Below are 13,467 nucleotides of genomic sequence, written 5' to 3' on the forward strand. Positions count from 1 at the left end.
TGGAAAGGCAGTCTCCTAAATGGCGGAAAATATTTACAAATTATATATTTGATAAGGAGTTCATATACAAAATATATAAACAACTCATACAATTCAGTAGCAAAAACTAAACATCTGCTTAAAAAATGGACAGATCTGAATAGACATTTTTTTCCAGAGAAGACATGCAGCTGGCCAACAGGGACATTAAAAGATGCTTTATATCATTAATCATCAGGGAAATGCAAATCAAAACCACAATGAGATATCACCTCACACCTATTAAATGGCTATGGTCACAGAGACAAGAAATGACAAGTGTTGGTAAGGATGTGGAGTAAAGGGAACCCTCATGCACTGTTATAAGGAATGTAATTTGGTGCAGCCACTGTGGAAATAGTATCAAAACTTAACAATAGAATTACCCCCATGATCCAGCTATTCTAATTCTGGCTCTTTACAGAAAGAAAACAAAAACACTAACTCAAAAAGATATCTGCATTCTTATGTTTATTGCAGCATTGTTTACAGTTGTTACAGTTGGGAACAACCTAAGAGTTTATTGATGGATGAATGGGTAAAGAAATTGTGGTATATATATACAGGCATACCCTGAAAATGTTAGACTCAGCCCCATACCACTGCAATAAAGTTTTTACAGTAAAGTTATTACAAAAAGGAAGTCAGATGAATTTATTGGTTTCCCAGTGTATATAAAAGTTATGTTTACTCTATACTGCAGTCTATTAGCATGAAATAGCATATCTAAAAACAACAATGTATATACCTCAATTTATAAAAATATTTTCTGGCTACAAATGCTATTATCTGAACTTTCATCAAGCCATAATCACTGATCACAGATCAGCATAACACATGTAATAATAATGAAAAAGTTTGAGATATTTTGAGAAATTATTGAGAAATATCTTGAGAAATATTTTGAGAATTAACAAAATGTGACACAGAGATATGAAGTGAGCTAATACTATTGGGAAAAAAATGTGCCAACAGAATTGCTTGATATGGGGTTGCCACGCACCTTCAACTCGTTAAAACTTCAGTGTCTGCAAAGTGCAATAAAATGAAGCACAATAAAATTAGGTATGCCTGTACAATGGAATATTATTCAGCCACAAAAAAGAATGAAATCTTGCCGTTTGCAGCATGAATGCACCTTATGATAAATTCATTATGATAAGTGAAATAAGACAGAGAAGACAAATATCGTATGATAATCATATGTGGAATCTAAAAGAAAAAATAGCCGCACAGATACAGAGAACAGACTGGTGATTGCCAAAAGGAGGGTGGGAGAAATGGGTGAACTGTTCTATTTTTTGTTTGTTTAATTTAAAAAAAGAAATAATTTTAAATGATATTTTTATTATATTTTAACTTTATGTATTTATTTTGAAAGAGAGAGGCAGAATCCCAAGCATGCTCTGCAATGTCTATGCAGAGCCTGATGTGGGACTTGAACTCATGAACTGTGAGATCATGACCAGAGCCGAGATCAAGAGTTGGATGCTTAACTGACTGAGCCATACAGGCCCCCTAAAACTGAAATTATTTTAAAGAAAATTAAACAGAACTATTTTTTACAGTTCTGAAGTTTGGAAGTCTAAGATGAAGGAACTGGCAGATTTAGTGTCCAGTGAGGGCCCACTTTCTTATTCATAGATGGTGCCTTCTTGCTGTGTCTCAACAAGGTGCAAGGGGCAAGGGATTTCCATTTTCATGACCTACACACCTCCCAAAGGCTCCACCTCCTAATACCATCACATTGGGCATTAGATTTCATCACAAATTTGGGGGAGACTCAAACATTCAGATCAAACATGGGTCTTTAGGAAAATCTTGATGCATTAGTGTCCAAAAAGTATTTGGTATTGATATGTGAATTTGAATAATACTGGCAGTTGTCATCAACTCTACATCTGAGTGTCCTGTCAAAGTGCAAATTTTTGCTTCAGGTGGCACTAAATAGGATATAGTGAGATTGCAAACCATTAGCAAACAACATATGATTATTTTGCTGATAGCCAATTGAAATATTCTCAACTATACTCTCAACCATTAGGCCCTTAACCAGAGGACATAGTACTGCAAAAGCCAGTATAATGGATACTATTTTCTGCAAAAAGTTATTTGTGTGTGCCTGAGGCATTCTTTGAGTTCTATCTTAATAGAATACTGAGGTAACTTAGTCAATAGTTAGAGATGACAATTCAGACTTTTAATGCTTTTGCCTCTATTATCCTACCTAGGTTTAGGGGGCTATTACTCCAATTGGGTCTATGAGACCAAGGTCTAGTTGCTGAAGCAATTAATTCTGTTAGTCTTTAAGGAGCAGATTTAGGACCAGTAGCTATTGCTTAATTTTTAATACTGAAAAAGAGTACTTACTTAATTGATTTTAATACTCTTTTTGATTATTTCTTTTCTAGGATACATTCTATGTGTTAATGCATATACTTTATTTCCTCTAAATCACTGACTTTACGCCTAATTTTTCCTTGTTAAACTTCTTATATTGCATCTTAATCAGTTGACAAAACTTCATTAAACCTGGGAATCTATTTCTGTTGTTGTTGACACTAGACTCCTTTTTTTTCTTTTTTACTGAACTACATTTATATTTTTGCCCAATATATTGGGAGAAAGTTTCATGAATAGCCTCTTAAGCTATTATCAACTGTTATTTCCATATCTAGCTGTCTTGAATATTATAGAGCACTGATTACTTTATGTCATCCTAATATGATCTACCTAGTTATCACTATTTATCCAGTGTTTCTCATCTGATGACTCAATAGATGAACTAAGTGATAAAGATCATGCAGTCCTAGGTAATACATATCCAATACAATTCTGAAGTCAGTTGTGAATTTAATTCTATCTTCCTAATTTTAGGAAAATCTTTGCAATGGAATGAAATCCAGCCTGAGATCATGATTTAAATTCTGTTTGCACAGCATTATTTTTAGGCTTATTTTCATTCAAGGGAAATTGAAATTTTCCTTTAGTGGGATTCTCTTAAGAAAAGAAAAATGTTAGGGCTCCAGGGTGGCTCAGTCAGTTAAGTGCCCGACTTTGGCTCAGGTCGTGTTCTTGCAGTTCATGAGTTTGAGCCCCTCATTGGGCTCGGTGCTGACATCTTGGAGCCTGGAGCCTGCTTTGGATTCTGTGTCTCCCTCTCTCTCTGCCCCTCCCCCGCTCATGATCTGTCCCCCCCCCCCTCTCTCTCTCAAAAGTAAAGAAACATTAAAAACATAAAAAAATAAAGAAAAGGAAAATGTTGTAGATGATTGAAGGGGTGTTAGGAGGATGCTGAGAAAGTAGAGAAAGATACGAGGAAGAGAAAAGTCTAAGGATATTCTTACAGATTCATTGTTGGGCTTGAGAAAAAAGAAAATGCAAATAATGATATAAAAGTTTTTATGCTGAGCAAATGAAGGGATGGAATTGTCATCCACTGAGATGGGAAAGAATGTGAGGGGAGCCAATTTAACATGTTACATTTGAGATGTCACCTAGAATAACAAGTAGATGTCCAGAGGAAGCCATTGGATAATTAAGTCTGGAATTGAGAAGTCTGAGAATCATGGGCCCAGAGATGTACTTACTGCCCAAGACTGCATAGATCACTAAGGAATTAAGTTTGTATAGAAAATAGGAATAAGAACCAAGCTCTGGGTCAATCCGAAATTAAGAATTTGTATTTATACCTTACATCTTTGTGCATCCAGCTCACAGTTTAATGTTCATTAGTTCTTTTCAAGGACTGTCTTGTGCTTCCTCTTCAGTTATCAAAGCCCTTTCATTTTTTGAAAATTGATCTCTCTCTCCTTTACCCTCCTAAGCAAGCCAGCACTATTCCCTCCATGTTTTCAGTCTGATTACTGTCTTGTTATAAACATATCCAGCAGAAAAGAGTGAGCATTTGGTTTTTCTGTGTTTATGTATGTTAGTTTTGTTTTGTTTGTTTTTTTCTCACTGCTAAGTTTTAACAGCTTAGATGGGCATTTGGTAAGGCTGAGTAAAAAAAGGCTTTTTGGCATAACCATCCAACAAAGTTATTTCATACAATTGCAGTATTAGGTATTTACCCAAAGTATACACAAAGACAGATTGGAAGGGGCACATGTACCCCAATGTTTATAGAAACATTATCAACAATAGCAAAACTATAAAGAGAGCCCAAATGTCCATTGACTAATGAATAGATAAAGAATATGTGGTGTATAATATATCATGGAATATTATATATATATATATATATATATAAAATGGAATATTACCCAGCCATCAAAAAGAATGAAATCCTGCCATTTGCAGGATGATGTGGCTGTAGCTAGAGTGTATTATGACAAATACCATATGATTTCACCCATATGTGGAATTTAAGAAACAAAACAGATGAACTTAGGGGAAGGTGTGGAGGGGAGAGATGTGAGAGAAACAAACCATAAGAGACTCTTAACAATAGCGAACAAACTGAGGGTTAATGGAGGGAGGTGGGTAGGAGGACTAGGTGAGTGATGGGTATTACAGAGGGCACTTGTGATGATCATTTGGTGCTGTATGTAAGTGATGAATCACTGAATTCTACTCCTGAAACCAATGTTGCACTGTATGTTAACTCTGTAAAATTAAAAATAAAATACAATAAAATAAAATAAACAGTCCAAATTAGTAAAGGATAGTTATGTTTATCTTGCTGGTTTTTCACTTGGAAAAATTAGAATTCACCTATTACCAAACTAAGAATACACCTGTGTTTCCCCAGAGTGAGAAAACAATTTGTGATGTTCCCATAACTCTGCCTTTGGTGTTTAAAATAGCTCCATTAACTGAGGACTATTATCCAGTTGGGAAATCAAAAATAGAGGAGCAAATTCATATAACCTTAATGCCAAGACTGGTAGTAGGCAGTATGTGATGGTGTACTGATTATACTAAAAACACCAACAACTCGGGGGGGGGGGGGTTGTGCCACCATTGTGTCAGGTGGTTACAATCAAGATAAAAATGTAATTTGGAAGCATTTACGTCTTTGAGTATTCAAGGGACTGTTGTGCCCTGGCAATCATAATTAACCTCCTTCTTTCTACCAAGGTGAGCATATGAAGTTTTTGTTTTATTCCAATAAGTAAAATCTGTTATAAAATTCTTCATGTCAGAAGTGCTAAATATTAAAAGTCAAAGAAGAAAAGTGGAAGTTGTAAGGATTGTATGTTCTATGGTTCAGAGCTACCATTTTTTTAGAAGTTCAAACTTAAAAAGCTAATTTTTAAGTATATATATATGCTTATTTTAGGAATAATTATACATCTGCTGAAAATAAACCATACACACATGATAACTAGGCTTGTTGCCATAGTAAATATGATGAAAATGACAGTTGCTTTTTAGAAACAGTTGATATTCCTCTAATAGAGGATTAAAAAAAACAAATTTCCACCCTCAAATATTTAGAAATATGTCATTAAATTGAAGATAATGTCATGAGTAAAATTTAGATGTACTACAAATAACAGTTACTTAAAATTCTAATAGAAAAATATTATATTTTGTTGGAATGATTTTAAAAATCAAGGTTATTAAAACCTTGCTGTAAATAGGAATATAATATTCCTGATAGATATTAACCTTATTCTTTCTAATTTTAAAATTGCTTTTTGGATACACTAAACCTAGTTGAAATAAATTGAGGTTGTGTTTTGTTATGGTAATTTTATCTTAAAAACAAGCTTTGATAACTTATTTAAACATATCATTATATGTAAAAATATTTTATTGCCAATGTTTAATTTTTGTTTATTAAATACATCAAGTTATATATTAGTTAGAGCATTTTATACAATACTAAATTATAATATAAAATAATTTTATTCACTTAAAATAATTCTTGGTACTCTATAATGTGGTGATTAGTGTGTCAAAGTATAATAGTTTAAGCATCATTTAAACAAGTTTCTTATAGTTTCAAGTAATTAATTAAAAACGTGTTTTTAATTAAAGAATCTCATACTATTAGATTTTCAGAGTGAATGTACGATTCTCCTTTTTTTTTCCCCCTCAGAATTTAGAACTTTCTTAGCCAACTGTTACAGACTGAATGTTTGTGTTAACCCAAAACCATTATATTGAAATTGCAGCTTACAATCTGATGGTATTAGGAGGTAGAGTCTTTGGGAAGTTATTAGGTCATGAGGGTGGGGCCATCATGAATGAGTGCCCTTATAAGAGGAGACCAGAGAGCTTGTGTTCCCTCTTTCTTGCTCTCCACCATGTTGAGGACACAACTAGAAGCTGGTTAGCCAATTGCAAACCAGAAAGAATAACTTCACCAGACACTGGATCTGAGATTGGCACCTTGATCCTGGACTTCCCAGTCTCATTTCTCTTTAAGAGAAATAAGTTTCTCTTCCCTAAGTCATCCTGTCTATGGTATTCTGTTATTGCAGCCTGAACTGACTAAGATACCAACACAATAAAATTTATATAGATCAACAGGGTAGAAAAAAGCTTGTTCTGCCTCCTAGAATATCTTGAATGTGTGCATATAAAAGAGAATATTATTTTTTATTAAATGCAGTCATGTAAAACCCATCCCTTGTAAGTTATACTTAATTTAACTACTATTTAAACTTCTAATCAGGGGACATCTGGATGGCTCAGTCAGTTAAGGATCTAGGTCTTTTTTTTTTTTTTTTTTTTTTTTTTTTGAGAGAAACAGAGACAGTGCAGGTAGGGGAGGGGCATAGAGAGAAGGAGAAAGAGAATCTCTTTCTCCCACTGCTCCTCTCCCTGGCTCACATTCTTTCAAAAAAAAAATTTAGAAAAATAAAATAAATGAACTCCTAATAAGGAACATTAGACTGAACTTTTTCTTATATAAAGTGGAAGTTTGCATTTGAGGTCCATTGGATTCATAAATCTTTATAAAGAGATAAAAACTTAAGATGTGTAAGTGTGTGTGTTTTCCATGTATGTGTGTTTTCCAGATGACATTGATATAAGTTCTTACCCTGGCTACACCTTAGAACCACTTAAAAAATATAATACTTTTGCTGAAAATTCCCCTCTAGGGATTTAATGGAGAAAAGTGAGGACTGAGAATTGGTATAATTTACTAGAACTCCAAAAGATTTTATTGTGCAATAAGGGTTAAGAACCACTTGCCTAAATACAAGCAGGTAACAACATAGCATTTTTAATAAGTCTTCCTGCTTCTGGAGAGAGAGAGAGAGAGAGAGAAAGTTAGAATTAGTTGAGGAAAGACATTTTCTCTCCTTCAGCAAAAACATACTTGATCTTTGCTCTAGTAAGGAAACAAATGCTGAGAGTGAAAGGAAATCATTTTTGGGAGCCAAAATCTATTTTGGGCCATTCCCTTTCTGCCTATCTGGGTGAAAATTTGTGACCTATCCTTTTCAAAATCTCTTGGTAGCCTTGAGGTGCTTTAGACAGTGGGTTGCCACACTTGCTTTATATACTATCCATTTCCAGTATAAGCACATTTAGATTCACTTTTCAAGTTTTTCTGCTGTGCCAAAAAAGTAATAAAGATTTGGCATCTATAATAAGTTTTGTTTGTCTTTAAAGGGAGTACTAACAAGTTTCATATTTAAAGATTTTTTTCCAAGATGGTGTCCTACCATGATTTCTGAACATTTTCACGGACATTATTTCCTCCATCTATTTCGGTGAAAAGCCACATTTTTAAATTTTTCTGCTTTCTCAATCTGTGGAGCTGGCATATGTTTTACAGTTCAGAGATATGTGTGACTTACCAGGCATGCAGTGAGCTTCACTTAGGCTATTTAACTAAGCTGCTTAAGCTTCACAACAAACAATACACTGATTATTTCCCTAATATAACTCCTTTATTACACATCTCTAATCTCTTGTCAAATAGAGTACTTTTTTAATATGTTTCCTTGTCTCCCAATGTACATAAAACATCTTAGAGCTCTTGAGTAAAAGGAAACAAAACAAAGGCAATAAACAAAAGACACACACACAAAACTCAACCTGAAATACTCAGGTCAGGCAACCAATTTACTCCTGTTCATCACCATTATGCTTTGTACTATGCACAAAATTACCTACTTTTTCCTAGTAACAGAGGCTCAAATTTGTGGATTTTTTTAATTTTGAAAATAATCTTAAAGTTTATTTATTTTGAGAGAGAGCATATGCACCTGCCCACACAAGCAGGGAAGAGGCAGAGAGACAGAGAGAGAGAGAGAATCCCAAGTTGGCTCCACACCTTTCCTGAGCCTGACACACGGCTCGATCTACAACCATGAGATCATGACCTGAGCCAAAATTAAGGGTCAGATGTTTAACCAACTGAGCCACCCAGGCACCCTGTCAAATTTGTGGATCTTAATAGCAAGTAGTGACACCTTGCTCTTTCTTAGACCTATATTGTAAATTCGCCTGTTTTAATTTTTAATGTGTATATCTTCCTATCTCCATATTTTTATATTGTGCTATTAGTTATATTTTATACTATCTCTCCTTAGCCCAGATTTTTTAGCTTGCCATACCATATTTAGCTGACCATAAAATGTCATGATTAGTAAAAACCCCAAATATTCTTTTTAAATAAGATCTCTGAAAGATAAAGAAGATTCTGAGGTCTAGATGTGAACCAGAAAAATGCATTCTCTATTAGATTATTTATTTTCTGGATTAATTGCTACAAACCTGCTTCAAGATTGATGCTTTTCAAGTTACCAACAAATTAATGCATACATTTAATTGTTCTTTCTACAAGTATCTATTGAATACCTAGGATAGTGAAGACACTGTGCTAATATCTAGGATACAGCACAAACAAAACGCACATGGTCCTTGTATACACGAAGCAATCTAGTGAGGCATGGATAATAAAAGAAAATTAAACAAACAAACAAAACATCTCGTTAATTGTGGTAAATGCTCTAAAAGAAAATGATAATAAGGTGTGAGAGAGAAATGAGAAGGAGGTTTACTCTTGTATCTATATCAAACAGTGAGAATCTCTTGGAAGGTGACATGAAAAACTGAGAGTCATAACTGAAGAAATAGAAGGATGAAGCCTTATCATGAAAGAAGCATCCCAGAAAAAGGGCATACTGTATGTAACTTTCCTTAGTGAGGAAAATGTGTGCTCACGAAACAAAGGAAACCTAGGACAAAACTTAGGGAGATTGAGGAGGGTAAAGTAGATAAAACTTGACGGACTGTAGCCAGAACTTGCGCAATGTTTTTTTTTAAGTCATAATAAAGAGTCTGGATTCTCTTACCATGTTGGAGGAGGTCATTAAAGGAGGTAACCACCAATTGAACCTAAGCTAGAACTGGGTGATCAGATGCTCCTCATCTCTCCCCTTTCCTTGGAATATATGTTTTCCATTATCCTCATAATGAGAGTCATTTTTAAGGTCAAAGCCTTGAGCGATCAATGTGCTATTGAAACCATCTTGTTGATATATATGACTGAACCTAGTGAAGGTCTTCATATACACTTCTAAGATTCTGGCTGGTACATGCAGAGATCTTGTTTTGCAGCCACCCAAGACAAATCTCAAATGTAAGTTCCCTTGCTTATTAAAACTGCCACCTAATAATTTGGAAAGGTCTGCCTCTTTCTTCAGGTTCTCCTTGTCCTCAGTTTACAGAGGCCAGTTTGAGAACCAACATACCATTGCAATGTGATGTAATTTTTAATGAAATGAAGTGACCCAATTTATTTTCTTAGAGATCACCCTAACTATTATGGGAAAATAGATTGTAGTCTAGATATTCCCATTTAAAGGCAAATAAAACAAAAAAAAAATAACAAAAACACTGGTTTTGTTATTGTCATTCTTATAGTCAATAAGATTAATAATTAAAATTTTAAACCTGTTCTATTTTCCATGGAATCAGTAAAGTTTTGTTTCCAATATGGGTAAAATTGAAGCTAGCCAAAGATTTCAATTTGCCTTCAATTGACTTTTTTTCCATAAACTGTTACTTAACCCAAAGCAATAAAGCATGTAAAACATCATGTGTCAATTACTCTGTTTACTCTCTTAGGAAAGTTGTGTGGCTAATCTCAATACACCATATTCTCAGTAAATATTACTTTCTTTTTTTATTTTTATAAAACTTTTATAGAATTTCTTTTTAGCTTTGGTCTTAAATTACTACTTTATTTATGGATAGTATGTTTCTTAACAGAAAAAGGCATCAGATTTTGGATACGTTGACCACTATGTTGCCCCTCCCCCATCACATACAGGTGATCCCTGAATAAATTAAAATCCATAAATAGAAATTTTCTATAGTTGAGGTGCTAACACTGTTTACATATAACATAGGCCCTCTAAAGAATGAGATCTTAATGTATATGTAGGAGTCTAGATAAATAGGTGTCTCCAATATAATATTAAGATTTTGCCAAAGATTTGATTAATAAAATGAACATTGGGGCACCTTGGTGACTCAGTTGGTTAAGCATCCGATTCTTGATTTCAGTTCAGGTCATGATCTCACAGTTTGCAGTTTATAGCCCCGCATCACACTTCATTCTAGCAGTGCTAGTCCCTGCTTGATAGTCTCTCTCTCTCTCTCTCTCTCTCTCTCTCTCTCTCTCTCTCCCTCTCTTTCTGCCCCTTCCACGCTCGCACACACTCTCCTTTTCTCTAAAAATAAATAATCTGAAAAGAAAGAAACAGAGAAAGAAGGAAAGAAAGAAAGAATATTAATGCCTCATTTAATATAAATAAATAATAAATGCCAGTCAGTAAGTAGTAATCAATCCAAGGCTTAATATACTCTATGCAGATAGAGATGTAAAGATGAATTGTTTTCTATGCCATGCAGTAGCAAGAATTACAGTACTTCCACCAACAACAGCACTAATAGAGCAGCAATAACACTAGGAGGAGGAAGAAGATGATGAGGAAAAAGAAGAGGAAGTTAGAAATGAATAGGAATAATAGCAACAGAAGCATTGTTAATAGTAATCTGGATTCAAGTAAAATGTGGACACAAATAGAATTCTAGCCAAAGTCATAGCTGATTGGTCTTAATTAGCTTGGATACTACATGGGTAATTTCTTTAATTCCTTTTATTGGCTTCACTTTGGTTTCATCAATTTGGATAATTCAAAATAGGTTCTGCTAAGAAGGCTTGTACTGGCCACTTGTAAATTCAGTGAGAATTACTCTCAGTGACAGCCTCAGTGGTTTTATTCAGGTTGGAAGCAATGAAGTTTAAATGAGTGATTAATTCATTAAAAATTATATCGTGAGAAATATAGTAACAGGCTGGATACATTTCTCACCTATAAAATTAATTAATATGAACTAGATTTGTCTTGTAAACACTTGTCATAAAATAGAATTGACTTAAAGAATGAAAGCAGATGTTATTTTTGTTTGCTTAATGATCTCTTTAGTGGGATGACTTATTAATGGAGGACCATAAAACACAATTGCAACAAAACTTTGTTGTGTTTAGACAAAATTATATGGAGATATGTGTAAATTATCTTTGTTCAGATGAATAGAGTCTCTTTTGCTGGAAATATTAAGTAGCTATGGGCATAATATAATTTTTACTTCATGTTAACAGGGTAAATGTCATATAAAGATGCAGTTAAATTATTTAAGAAAGTTAGGAAATGGTATCCCCCTTCTACAGAGTTCCTCCAAGAAATTATGCACTGTTACTCCAAGTATTAATTCCAGGTGTGAAGCTAAACAAATATCAATGTAGTAATCATGTAGTTTCTCTAACATTCATTATGATCTATAAAAATCTAATTTTTGTTTAATTTTCTTTTAGTTGCCTGGCATTAATTTGAGAGTGCTACTCTTGCAATTTTTATATTGGTTTTCATTACCAAAATAAAAGGGTCTTTTTATGGTTGTTTCCTCTTCTTGCATTTGTTGCTAAAAATTGCAACACTTTAATTAAATATTTGTGTTAATGGGCTTAGGACTAGTCCCTACCTTAATAAATCAGAACTACCAAATTTGTTCAGTTTACTCAAAGTGCAATCAATGCTAATTTCCTTTTGGTTCAGCAATTTCGTTTACTTGTGTATTGGAAGTTCAATTATTTGCAATTATAGTTTCAGTGTGTTAAGACAAATGTGACATAACATCTAAATTGTAAATTACAGAAGCTCAATTTTTATTATTTTGTGTGTTGGAACTTATTTAGAAATAATCATAGATGATAAGTATAAATGTTACTGATTCTAATATTCGTTTATTTTTCCTGAACACTTCTTATGCAAATATACACATGAAATATTCACTTTTAACATACACATTTCAAATGATAAGATAACAAAATTATGTAGCAAAAGTTGAAGTAATCCACAACTATCTAAACACATTATGTGCCACAAGTATTGTACCATAGATGTTATTCTGTGCTCCCTTTCCAATGAATTGTTATTTAATATTTTAGATTTTAAACAAAACTAAAATTGTGGAACAATAAGCAATTTTATTTAATGCCAGTACAGTTTTCCACAGAGATTGATTCACATCTCTGTTATAAATCTAAAGCAAAGTTGATCTTCACATTTTATTTTAATTAAAAAAAAAATCAATATTTTTGCCACCTTTATTTATTACAAAAGAATACTTATACATGAGTTAAAAAATTAAAAATTACAGCTTTCTAAAACAATAAAAATGAAACACAGTAAGAACAAGACATGATCTTGAGTCAGGTCATGATCCCAAGGGTGTGGGGTCGACCTCTGCATTAGGCTCCGTGCAGAACATGGAGTCTGCTCGGGATTTTCTCTTTATCTCCCTTTGCCCCTCTCCCCCACTCATGCGTGTTCTCTCTCTTTCTAGAATAAAATAAAACAAAACAAAATAAACCATGAAGTCTTGCCCACAAGAGACTCATTTTGAGCCTAAAGACATCTGCAGATTAAAAGTGAGGGAGTGCAGCAACATTTATCATGCAATGTCAAAAGAAATCCAGAGGAGTGATACTTATATAGGATGAACTAGACTTTAAAACAAAGACTATACAAACAGACCAAAAAAATGGCATTATGTAATCATAAAAGGGACAATCCAACAAGAAGATAGAACAATTGTTGGGGCGCCTGGGTGGCTCAGTCAGTTGAGTCGCCGACTTCAGCTCAGGTCATGATCTTGCAGTCCGTGAGTTCGAGCCCCACATCAGGTTCTGTGCTGACAGGTCAGAGCCTGGAGCGTGTTTCAGATTCTGTGTCTCCTTCTCTCTGATCCTCCCCCATTGATGCTCTGTCTCTCTCTATCTCAAAAATAAAAATAAACGTTAAAAAAAATTAAAAAAAGAACAATTGTAAGTATTTACGCACCCAATGTGAAACACCCAAACATATGAAACAATTAATAGCAAACATAGACGAACTAATGTATAATAACAAATAGTAGGGTACTTTAACACCCCACTTACATCAATAGACAGATCATCTAAACAGA

Source organism: Puma concolor, chromosome C2 (assembly GCF_028749965.1).
Source record: "Puma concolor isolate L17-30 chromosome C2, mPumCon1.1.hap2, whole genome shotgun sequence".
Classification (NCBI taxonomy): domain Eukaryota; kingdom Metazoa; phylum Chordata; class Mammalia; order Carnivora; family Felidae; genus Puma; species Puma concolor.